Consider the following 11,719-nt stretch of genomic DNA (forward strand, 5'->3'; position numbering starts at 1 on the left):
AATCAAAGTCCATACTTTGTTCTCCTACATGGATCTCATCTCAGATTTCATGGCCTCAAGCCATTTCACGGAATCTGGGCTCATCATCGCTTCCTCATAGTTCGTAGGCTCGTCATGTTCAAGTAACATGACCTCTAGAACAGGATTACCATACCACTCTAGTGCGGATATCACTCTGGTTTACCTACGAGGTTCGGTAGTAACTTGATTTGGAGTTACATGATCATCATCATTAGCTTCCTCACTAATTGGTGTAGTAGTCACAGGAACAGATTTCTGTGATGAACTACTTTCCAATAAGGGAGCAGGTACAGTTACCTCATCAAGTTCTACTTTCCTCCCACTCACTTCTTTCGAGAGAAACTCCTTCTCTAGAAAGGATCCATTCTCAGCAACGAATATCTTGCCTTCGGATTTGTGATAGAAGGTGTACCCAACATTTTCTTTTGGGTATCCTATGAAGACGCACTTCTCTGATTTGGGTTTGATCTTATCAGGTTGAAACTTTTTCACATAAGCATTGCAACCTCAAACTTTAAGAAACGACAACTTGGGTTTCTTGCCAAACCATAGTTCATATGGTGTCGTCTCAACGGATTTACATGGTGCCCTATTTAACGTGAATGTAGTTGTCTCTAATGCATAACTCCAAAACGATAGCGGTAAATCAGTAAGAGACGTCATAGATCGCACCATATCTAATAAAGCACGGTTACGACGTTCGGACACACCATTACACTGTGGTGTTCCAGGTGGCATGAGTAGTGAAACTATTTCACATTGTTTTAACTGAAGGCCAAACTCGTAACTCAAATATTTTACTTCTGCGATCATATCGTAGAAACTTTTATTTTGTTACGATGATTCTCCACTTCACTCTAAAATTCTTTGAACTTTTCAAATGTTTCAGACTTGTGTTTCATCAAGTAGATATACCCATATCTGCTCAAATCATCTGTGAAGATCAGAAAATAATGATACCTGCCGCAAGCTTCAATATTCTCCGGTCAATAACCAATAGCGGAACCTGGATGCTCATATTGGCTCCTACATATTCTATGAAGATCTTTATCGGTCAAACCGCATAACAACATACGTTGTTCCCTTTGTCATCGGTATGTTACTTGCCCGAGATTTGATCATCGGTAGCTCAATACCTAGTTCAATCTCGTTATCGGCAAGTCTCTTTACTCGTTCTGTAACACATCATCCCGCAACTAACTCATTAGTTGCAATGCTTGCAAGGCTTATAGTGATGTGCATTACCGAGTGGGCCCAGAGATACCTCTCCGACAATCAGAGTGACAAATCCTAATCTTGAAATACGCCAACCCAACAAGTACCTTCGGAGACACCTGCAGAGAACCTTTATAATCACCCAGTTACGTTGTGACGTTTGGTAGCACACAAAGTGTTCCTCCGGTAAACGTGAGTTGCATAATCTCATAGTCATAGGAACATGTATAAGTCATGAAGAAAGCAATAGCAACAAACTAAACGATCAAGTGCTATGCTAACGGAATGGGTCAAGTCAATCACATCATTCTCTAATAATGTGATCCCGTTAATCAAATGACAACTCATGTCTATGGTTAGGAAACATAACCATCATTGATTCAACGAGCTAGTCAAGTAGAGGCATACTAGTGACACTATATTTGTCTATGTATTCACACATGTATTATGTTTTCGGTTAATACAATTCTAGAATGAATAATAAACATTTATCATGAAATAAGGAAATAAATAATAACTTTATTATTGCCTCTAGGGCATATTTCCTTCAAGGGCAAGAAAGCACTCAAGAACAAGTGGGTGTACAGATTGAAGACTGAAGAAAACACCTCACATCCAAGGTTCAAGGACAGATTGGTTGTGAAAGGATTCAGTCAGAAAAGGGCATTGATTATAGTGAGATATTCTCTCTAGTGGTCAAGATGTCTTTGATCCGAGTTGTGCTTGGCATGGCTGCCACCATGGACTTGGAAATTGAACAACTTGATGTGAAGACAACATTCTTACATGGTGACCTAGAGGAGGATATATACATGGAGCAGCCAGAGGGATTTATGGTTGCAGGCAAGGAGCACTTAGTTTGCAAATTGAAGAAGAGTTTGTATGGCTTGAAGCAAGCTCCTCGGCAGTGGTACAAGAAGTTTGAGTCTTTTATGACTGGGCTTGGTTACCATAAAGCACAACCTGACCATTGTGTCTTTATGAAGAGGTACGCCGAGGGTGACTTTATTATTCTCTTGTTGTATGTTGATGATATGCTGATTGTTGGAAATGGCACAAAGAGGATTGCTCTCCTCAAGAAGGCATTGAGTAAATCATTTGCCATGAAGGATTTAGGACTAGCGAAGCAAATACTTGGCATGAAGATCTCCCGTGATAGATCAAAGAAGTTGCTTTGGCTCTCACAGGAAAGATACATTCAGAAGGTACTTGAAAGGTTCAATATGAAAGATGCAAAATATGTTATCTCTCCGCTTGCAGGCCATCACAAACTGAATTCTAAACAATGTCCTACAAGGAAGAAGGAGAAAGAAGAAATGAGGAAAGTACCTTACCAATCTGCTCTGGGCAGTTTGATGTATGCCATGGTATGCACTAGGCCTGACATTGCCTATGCAGTTGGAGTTGTTAGCCGGTTCATGACAAATCCAGGTAAAACTCACTGGGAAGCAGTGAAGTGGATTCTCAGGTATCTCAAGGGTACTTCTGCATCTTGTCTATGCTTTGGAAATGGTGATCCTGTATTGCAGGGCTATACAGATGCAGATTACGCAGGTGACAAGGTTCGTAGGAAGTCCACATCTGGATACTTGATGACTTATGCAGGGGGAGCAGTGTCATGGCGATCAAGATTGCAGAAATGTGTTTCTACATCAACTACAGAAGCTGAGTACATTGCAGCAGTTGATGATGGAAAGGAAGTTTTGTGGATGAAGAACTTCTTGCAAGAGCTTGGCATGAAGCAAGAGAAGTATGTTCTGTTTTGTGACAGTCAGAGTGCTATTCATCTTGCCAAGAATTCAAGCTATCACTCTCTAACCAAGCACATTGATGTGAGGTATCATTGGATTCGAGATGTCGTGAGTTCCAAGTTGCTGAAACTTGAGAAGATCCATACCGATGACAATGGTTCGAATATGATGACCAAGATATTGCCAAATGAGAAGCTACAAGCATGTTGCAAGGTAGCGGGCATGGCGGTGGCCCCCTCATGAGTTAGAGGGGGAGATTTGTTGGGATATCCTCCTCATGTGGGCTGTGAGGAGATGACCATTTGAGGCCTTTTAGGCAGCCCAAAGAGGTGCATAAGCCCACTACCCATTAGGGTTATGACTTAGGGTCATTTTGGACTTTGCACATGTGTGGATGGGGATGCTTTTACCCTCCATCCAGCAGCCACCACCAAGTGTGACGAAAATCAGTTCACCCTCCAAGAGAGAAGAAGAGAGGAAACCAAGAGAGTAAGGGAAGAAGAGGAAGATTGAAGGAAGAGCAAGGGAGCACCTCCCCAAGGTTGTGATGGTCCAGATCCACTACCTTGTCTCCTTCAAGTTTGGTTCCACCATCTTTGGTGAGATTGTTCCAATCCCTAGTTCTTGAGCCCCAAATCTTGTTGTGTTCATCCAAGATTCAGAAATCTTGATGTATGAGATCCTCTAGTGCTTTCTAGAGAAGAACTTGTTGTATCCCACATTTGATAATAGTGGAAGAGGATTTGGGTGGCTTCGGCCCGTGGTTTTTTCCCCTCAAGTTAAGGGGTTTTCCACGTAAAAATTTGGTGTCTCTTTATTGATGCTTGGTGCTGTCCAGAAACTTACTCCTACCACAAGACACTATGCTGAGGAGTGTCTTGCCTGCTGAGTAACATTTTCTGCCTCCATATATGCTGCTGCATATGTTTCCTTCCGTGCTAAGCAATGATCCTTGAATTAGTACATGATGTGGTGCTGAGATTACTTGTTTTCCCTGCAGTTTTCAGTTAACCACAAGTGCATTTGTGTGCTAATTCCTAGCAGGTACAGTTTGCTTTCTCCCTGGCACACGCACATACGGTTTCGCATGTCTGATAACCCACAAGTATAGGGGATCGCAACAGTTTTTGATAAGTAAGAGTGTCGAACCCAACGAGGATCTAAAGGTAGAACAAATATTCCCTCAAGTTCTATCGACCACCGATACAACTCTACGCACGCTTGACGTTCGCTTTACCTAGAACAAGTATGAAACTAGAAGTACTTTGTAGGTGTTGTTGGATAGGTTTGCAAGATAATAAAGAGTACGTAAATAAAAAGTAGGGGCTGTTTAGATAAAGAAACGATAAAGTAAATATAGCGAGTGTGGAAAAGTGGTGGTAGGAGTTGCGAAATTGTCCCTAAGCAATTGACTACTTTACTAGACCGATAACAAGTATTATGTGGGAGAGGCCACTGCTAGCATGTCATCCCTGACTTGGAATTCTATGCACTTATGATTGGAACTATTAGCAAGCATCCGCAACTACTATTGTTCATTAAGGTAAAACCCAACCATAGCATTAAGATATATTGGTCCCCCTTCAATCCCGTATGCATCAATTTCTATGCTAGGTTGAAGATTCTGTCACTCTTGCCCTCCAATACATAGTCCTATCAACATACACTAACCCTATGGTGTGATCCACGCGCGCGCTCATATGATGGGCACCAAAGGACAACAACATAACCACAAGCAAATTAAATCAATCATAGCAATTCATCAACCACCGATAGGACAACGAAAATCTACTCAGACATCATAGGATGGCAACACATCATTGGATAATAATATGAAGCATAAAGCACCATGTTCAAGTAGAGGGTACAACGGGTTGCGGGAGAGTGGACCGCTGTAGATAGAGGGGGGAAGGTGATGGAGATGTTGGTGAAGATGGCGGAGGTGTTGGTGTAGATCGCGGTGATGATGATGGCCCCCGGTGGCACTCCGGTGCCACCGGAAGTGAGGGGAGAGAGCCGCCCTCCTTCTTCTTCTTCCTTGACCTCCTCCATAGATGGGAGAAGGGCTTCCCCTCTGGTCCATGGCCTCCATGGCACGGGAGGGGCGAGAGCCCCTCCGAGATTGGATCCGTCTCTCTGTCTCTCTCTGTTTCTGCCTTCTGTTCTGGCTCTGTTTCACTGTTTCGTATATATATGGAGATCCGTAACTCCAATTGGCCTGAAACCTTCTCCGTGATTTTTTCCGAATATTATCTTTCTTGCGGCAAAAGAAGAGCGTCAACCGCCTTACGGTGGGCTCACGAGGGTAGGGGGTGCGCCCTAGGGGGGCTCCCCCTGCCTCGTGACCACCTCGGGCACTGGTTCGCGTTGATTTTCCTTCCGAATTTTCCATATTTTCCAAAAATAAGCTCCGTCCGTTTTTATCCCGTTTGGACTCCGTTTGATATGGATATTCTGCGAAACCAAAAACATGCAACAGACAGGAACTGACACTGGGCACTGGATCAATATGTTAGTCCCAAAAATAATATAAAAAGTTGCCAAAAAGTATATGAAAGTTGAATAATATTGGCATGGAACAATCAAAAATTATAGATACGCCGGAGACGTATCAGCATCCCCAAGCTTAATTCCTGCTCGTCCTCGAGTAGGTAAATGATAAAAAAAGATAATTTTTGATGTGGAATGCTACCTAGCATAATCTTGATCATATGTCTATCATGGCATGAATATTAAGACACGAGTGATTCAAAGCAATAGTCTATCCTTTGACATTAAGACAATAATACTTCAAGCATACTAATAAAGCAATCATGTCTTTTCAAAATAACAAGGCCAAAGAAAGTTATCCCTACAAAATCATATAGTCTGGCTATGCTCCATCTTCACCATACAAAATATTCAAATCATGCACAACACCGATGACAAGCCAAGCAATTGTTTCATGCTTTTGACGTTTTCAAACCTTTTCAACTTTCACGCAATACATGAGCATGAGCCATGGACATAGCACTATAGGTGGAATAGAATATGATGGTGGAGGAGACAAAAAGGAGAACATAGTCTCACATCAACTAGGCGTATCAACGAGCTATGGAGATGCCCATCAATAGATATCAATGTGAGTGAGTAGGGATTGCCATGCAACGGATGCACTAGAGCTATAAGTGTATGAAAGCTCTAACTGAAACTAAGTGGGTGTGCATCCAACTTGCTTGCTCATGAAGACCTCGGGCATTTGAGGAAGCCCATCATCGGAATATACAAGCCAAGTTCTATAATAAAAATTCCCACTAGTATATGAAAGTGATAACTCAAGAGACTCTCTATATGAAGAACATGGTGCTACTTTGAAGCACAAGTGTGGAAAAAGGATAGTAGCACTGCCCCTTCTCTCTTTTCTCTCTCATTTTTTTGTTTATTTATTTATTTTTATTTTTTTGGTGGGCTTCTTTGGCCTCTCTTTTTTTATTTGGGCTTCTTTGGCCTCTTTTATTTTTTTGTAAAGTCCAGAGTCTCATCCCGACTTATGGGGGAATCATAGTCTCCATCATCCTTTCCTCACTGGGGCAATGCTCTAATAATGATGATCATCACACTTTTATTTACTTACAACTCAATCTTACAACTCGATATCTAGAACAAAGATATGACTCTATATGAATGCCTCCGGTGGTGTACCGGGATGTGCAATGATCTAGCGTAGCAGTGACATCAAAAAATGGACAAGCCATGAAAACATCATGCTAGCTATCTTACGATCATGCAAAGCAATATGACAATGAATGCTCAAGTCATGTATATGATGATGATGGAAGTTGCATGGCAATATATCTCGGAATGGATATGGAAATGCTATGATAGGTAGGTATGGTGGCTGTTTTGAGGAAGGTATATGGTGGGTTTATGGTACCAGCGAAAGTTGCGCGGTATTAGAGAGGCTAGCAATGGTGGAAGGGTGAGAGTGCGTATAATCCATGGACTCAACATTAGTCATAAAGAACTCACATACTTATTGCAAAAATTTATTAGTTATCGAAACAAAGTACTACGCGCATGCTCCTAGGGGGATAGATTGGTAGGAAAAGACCATCGCTCGTCCCCGACCGCCACTCATAAGGAAGACAATTAATAAATAAATCATGCTCCGACTTCATCACATAACAATTCACCATACGTGCATGCTACGGGAATCACAAACTTCAACACAAGTATTTCTACAATCTATAACTACTCACTAGCATGTCTCTAATATCACCATCTTTATATCTCAAAACTATTGCAAGGAATCAAACATATCATATTCAATGATCTACAAGTTTTATGTAGGATTTTATGACTAACCATGTGAATGACCAATTCCTGTCATCTCTCTAAATAGATATAAGTGAAGCAAGAGAGTTTAATTCTTTCTACAAAAGATATGCTCGTGCTCTAACAAATATAAGTGAAGCAAAAGAGCATTCTACAAATGGCGGTTTTCTATGTAAAGAGAAACAGGTAATCCAAACTTCAAATGATATAAGCGAAGCACATGAAGCATTCTATAAAGCCATACTCAAAAGATATAAGTGAAGTGCAATGAGAATTCTGTAAATCAACCAAGGACCATCTCATACCAGCATGGTGCATAAAAAGAAAAATAAAAACCTAAATGCAAAAGACGCTCCAAGACTTGCACATATCGCATGAACTAAACGAATCCGAAAACATACTGATATTTGTTGAAGAAAGAAGGGATGCCTCCCCAGCATCCCCAAGCTTAGACGCTTGAGTCTCCTTAAATATTTACTTGGGGTGCCTCGGGCATCCCCAAGCTTGAGCTCTTGCCTCTCTTCCTTCTTCTCACATCGAGACCTTCTCAATCACCGAACACTTCATCCACATAAAACTTCAACAGAAAACTCGGTAAGATCCGTTAGTATAATAAAGCAAATCACTACTCTAGGTACTGTTGCAAACCAATCCATATTTTGTTTTTGCATTGTGTCTACTGTAATATAACTTTTTCATGGCTTAATCCACTGATATAAATTGATAGTTTCATCAAAACAAGCAAACTACGTATCAAAAACAGAATCTGTCTAAAACAGAACAGTCTGTAGAAATCTGAACATTCACCATACTTCTGGTACTTGAAAAATTCTTCCAAAATTATTAAAAATAAAAAAATTGTACATAAATACAGTGCAAAAAGAATCAGAACCATTTGACGTTCCAGCTAAAAATGTAAAATCGCGCACTACAGCCAAAGTTTCTGTCCTGCACCGTACAAACCAACAAGCATCGTAAACATCCTAAAGGCAAACCTTGGCACAATATTTTTATAATACAATGGAATTGTACAAGGGGATAATTATTTTTGTTGAAAAGTTTCTGTAATCAAGATTCACAAAGTTGCCGTGAGCATGAACAAAGTTCAAGGAGCTCTCCCACTTCAACAATGCTTGTCTTTCTCACTTTCGCTTTCCTTTTTGAAAAGTTTTGGGTTCCCCTCTTTATTTTTATTTTCTAAACTATATGAAAGCACTCAACAGAAATAAATGACTCTCTAAAACTTTCGGGTTGTCTCCATGGAAGCGCTTTCTTTAAAGCCATTAAGCTAGGCATATAGTGCTCAAGTAATGAATCCACCCGGATCCCAAGGTATATCAAAGCCAATTTTAATTAACAATGATTTGTAATTTAGTAGTGAGCACAAAGTAATATATATCATGCAACAACGAAGTCTAACTCTCTCCCTATCATAAAAGAACAATTCATGCACACAAAGTAAAGGCCAATGCATAGTATAAACAGTTTCTTGCAATTTCATCATATTGGAAACATAGAGAGGTGGAGATATAGTTCCTCTCTCATAATAATTGCAAGTAGGAGCAGCAAGCACATGCATATTATATTCATCAAAATCATCATGTGTAACGGTAAAAGGCAACCCATCAATATATTCCTTAATAAGAGCAAAGTTCTCCAATATAGTGTAGTTGGGAGAATTCAAAAAGATAATAGGATTATCATGCGTGGGTGTAATAGCAAAAATTTCATGTTTAACATAAGGAACTATAGCAAGTTCATCTCCATAAGCATTATTCATATTGGCATCTTGGCCACAAGCATCATCAAAAAGGGATATTTCAAAAGAATCCAAGGGATCATAACAGTCATCATAGCAATCATCCTTCGGTAAGCACGAAGGGGAATTAAACAATATATGAGTTGAAGAGTTGCTCTCATTAGAAGGTGGGCACGGGTGATCAATCCGCTCTTCCTCCTTTTGTTCTTCGCTCTCCTCCTCATCTTTTTCATCCAATGAGCTCACAATTTCATCAATTTCTTCTTCCATAGACTCCTGCAAAATATTAGTCTCTTCTTGGACAGCGGAGTATTCCTCAATATATGGTTTAACATAAGCATTAGAAGCATAATTATCAACGCAATATTTAAGTATGGCAAAATTTTCAGATTGGTAAAGAGTAGCATCATACTTTTCAATCAAAGAAGCAATTTCATAAGCACCCTTAAAAGCAACAAATTCTTCAATTTGTTGAACATCATAGTAATTATAAACACCCTTAGCATACGAAGATACGATTCCATTATTACTAAACTCACATTGATAGGGAAGGTGTTTCTTAGGGTTTTCAGAACAACAAGTAAATTCATATATTTCACATAAATTCCAAGCATAGCATTGCAAACATTGAATTTGACCCCATAATAGTTTCCCTTTTTCAGATATACGGTGTCGCACATAACAAGCATGCTCATCTAAGGATTTGCCCTGAACTAAGCTAGTTGGGGTTTCAACACGAGCACATAGAGATCGAAGATGATCCAAGTAATAAGCTTCAGCAGTGTGATAGATTTTGATTGGTTCTTCAACCATTGGTTCAGTAGGTACAACTATTTTTTTTGGTATTTTGCATTTCCTACCCATAACTAAAGATAGAAAATAACTAAGAACAACAAATAAAAATTACTTAGTGATAAAGCAAACAAGCACACACGAGAATATTCACCCCACGCTATTGCTCCCCGGCAACGGCGCCAGAAAAAGGTCTTGATAACCCACAAGTATAGGGGATCGCAACAGTTTTCGATAAGTAAGAGTGTCGAACCCAACAAGGAGCTAAAGGTAGAACAAATATTCCCTCAAGTTCTATCGACCACCGATACAACTCTACGCATGCTTGGCGTTTGCTTTACCTAGAACAAGTATGAAACTAGAAGTACTTTGTAGGTGTTGTTGGATAGGTTTGCAAGATAATAAAGAGTACGTAAATAAAAAGTAGGGGCTGTTTAGATAAAGAAACGATAAAGTAAATATAGCGAGTGTGGAAAAGTGGCGGTAGGAGTTGCGAAATTGTCCCTAAGCAATTGACTACTTTACTAGACCGATAGCAAGTATTATGTGGGAGAGGCCACTGCTAGCATGTCATCCCTGACTTGGAATTCTATGCACTTATGATTGGAACTATTAGCAAGCATCCACAACTACTAATGTTCATTAAGGTAAAACCCAACCATAGCATTAAGATATATTGGTCCCCCTTCAATCCCGTATGCATCAATTTTTATGCTAGGTTGAAGCTTCTGTCACTCTTGCCCTCCAATACATAGTCCTATCAACATACAACTAACCCCATGTTGTGATCCATGCGCGCGCTCATATGATGGGCACCAAAGGACAGCAACATAACCACAAGCAAATTAAATCAATCATAGCAATTCATCAACCACCGATAGGACAACGAAAATCTACTCAGACATCATAGGATGGCAACACATCATTGGATAATAATATGAAGCATAAAGCACCATGTTCAAGTAGAGGGTACAGAGGGTTGCGGGAGAGTGGACCGCTGTAGATAAAGGGGGAAGGTGATGGAGATGTTGGTGAAGATGGCGGAGGTGTTGGTGTAGATCGCGGTGATGATGATGGCCCTCGGTGGCACTCCGGTGCCACCGAAAGCGAGGGGGAGAGAGCCCCCTCCTTCTTCTTCTTCATTGACCTCCTCCCTAGATGGGAGAAGGGTTTCCCCTCTGGTCCATGGCCTCCATGGCACGGGAGGGGCGAGAGCCCCTCCGAGATTGGATCCGTCTCTCTGTCTCTCTCTGTTTCTGCCTTCTGTTCTGGCTCTGTTTCACCGTTTCGTATATATATGGAGATCCGTAACTCCGATTGGCCTGAAACCTTCGCCGTGATTTTTTTTCTGAATATTATCTTTCTTGCGGCAAAAGAAGAGCGTCAACCGCCTTACGGTGGGCTCACGAGGGTAGGGGCGCGCCCTAGGGGGGGGGGGTGCCCCCTGCCTCGTGACCACCTCGGGCACTGGTTCGCGTTGATTTTCCTTCCGAATTTTCCATATTTTCCAAAAATAAGCTCCGTCCGTTTTTATCCCATTTGGACTCCGTTTAATATGGATATTCTGTGAAACCAAAAACATGGAACAGACAGGAACTGGCACTGGGCACTAGATCAATATGTTAGTCCCAAAAATAATATAAAAAGTTGCCAAAAAGTATATGAAAGTTGAATAATATTGGCATGGAACAATAAAAAATTATAGATATGACGGAGACGTATCAATGTCCTCCGATGGCACCTGCCACCAAGAGTCTTGATCTCGACACTCACCCCCAATCTCTTCCACAGACTACTGATCACCTCGTGTTGGTTCTCATTAGGGCTTAAAGCATTTTGGTGGACGGCAAATTACACAAAAATGACA

The sequence above is a fragment of the Triticum dicoccoides genome, chromosome 3A (genome assembly GCF_002162155.2).
Source record: "Triticum dicoccoides isolate Atlit2015 ecotype Zavitan chromosome 3A, WEW_v2.0, whole genome shotgun sequence".
Classification (NCBI taxonomy): domain Eukaryota; kingdom Viridiplantae; phylum Streptophyta; class Magnoliopsida; order Poales; family Poaceae; genus Triticum; species Triticum dicoccoides.